This window comes from Pyxicephalus adspersus, chromosome 8 (genome assembly GCF_032062135.1).
Source record: "Pyxicephalus adspersus chromosome 8, UCB_Pads_2.0, whole genome shotgun sequence".
NCBI lineage: Eukaryota > Metazoa > Chordata > Amphibia > Anura > Pyxicephalidae > Pyxicephalus > Pyxicephalus adspersus.
In genome coordinates this window covers 654,704-656,075 of record NC_092865.1, presented here as the reverse complement: position 1 = coordinate 656,075, position 1,372 = coordinate 654,704, and the positions used below count along the sequence as shown (strand labels likewise).

At 43.1% G+C, this 1,372-nt stretch overlaps 1 protein-coding gene across 1 annotated transcript in view; it reads left to right on the top strand.

The window, feature by feature from the left end:
• Window positions 1–1,372, top strand: part of RNF220 (ring finger protein 220) — a 145,805-nt gene that overhangs the window by 69,023 nt on the left and 75,410 nt on the right. The gene's annotated exons all lie outside the window — the stretch shown is intronic.

The window sequence follows — 1,372 nt, the reverse complement described above, 5'->3', positions numbered from 1 at the left end:
CTACATGCGCTGGATCACCCAGGTTCACCCATGATAGTCTATCTGATAGTCTATCCTGTAGCCTCTTTGCATGCACTTCCTGTCTACATGCGCTGTAGCATTTCAATAGCAGGATCACTGAGGAATATTTTCATGAAGGCTGCAGATTTACAAACAATGAAAATGACTTGACAGTAACATAAAGTTTCTCTGGGACTTCACTGATCGGGTTTCTTCTACTAGAATACAGTTTGGTTGGGTTTTACCTCCAGAACAAAGTTGGAGTTGCAGAAACCACAGAGAGCCCCAATACAAAGACGGAATCCTTCCACTCCACAAGGTGGCCCGATGGTCCCTCACATGTGGAAATCTGAGCCCCAATATAACGATTTGTGTTTGATGTCCCCAATGATGAGAATTGAGTGTCACAGGCAGTGTGAAAGCAGAGAAATAAATCATAAGGTGATAAATCTGTTCAGAACCTCAGAAATGTTTCTCTGCTTCTCCATGAGGAAGAAAATGTGCACCAGAAGCTATTAGAACCCAACAGAACCTTCCAGTACCCACCAAAACCCAACAGAACCCACCACACCCCGCCACGTGGGGATTGCTGAGAAAAGCCATGGAACACAAATGGGGTTCTGTATGTGCAGCTTATGATCCGATAAGGGGCGCTCCCAGGTGACATTGGGGTTTCCTGTATATAAAGAGTTCAGATGTGATGTCAATTAGCCAATACCGAGAGATGTCAGTGCGGTCAGAGTGACGAAATCTCTATTCTGATTGGTTGCTTTTGTTTTTCTTTTTATCATGATTTCTTTTTTTGGATCAGTTTTTGACTGATGAGCATTTCTGATTGGTCCCAGTGAATTTCATAAAAAAGATCATCAAAAGGAAATTAGAAATGTGTGTCCGGTTCCGGAGGATCTATGTGTCTGAGGGGAAGGCCAGTATTGTATTGGGACATTTACTGGGGGGGCCATGAACCCTCCATCAGCTGAAGAACTACAAATCTCAGCTTCAGCCCATCTGTCGCAGCACACACCAAATGTCGTCCAGGTCACTGCACATCAAGGAGTTAATTTCATCTACAGGCCGGCCTGGATATTATTTGCTTGCAGTAATTAGAATATTTTATCAGTCTGCAGAGCCGTGATCTATCGTATTCTGAATATCAATGGAATGGCAGAACAGAATTTTTTATTTATATAACTAATTATTGCAGTGCTCACATATACCGCAGTGCTGTACAGAGAACACTGAGCTAATCACATCAGTCTCTGTACAGAGGAGCTGACACTCTAATGCCCCCCCACAGTCACACACTATTATTATACATTTATATAGCTCTGACATATACCATAGTGCTGTACAGAGATCACTGAGCCAGTCC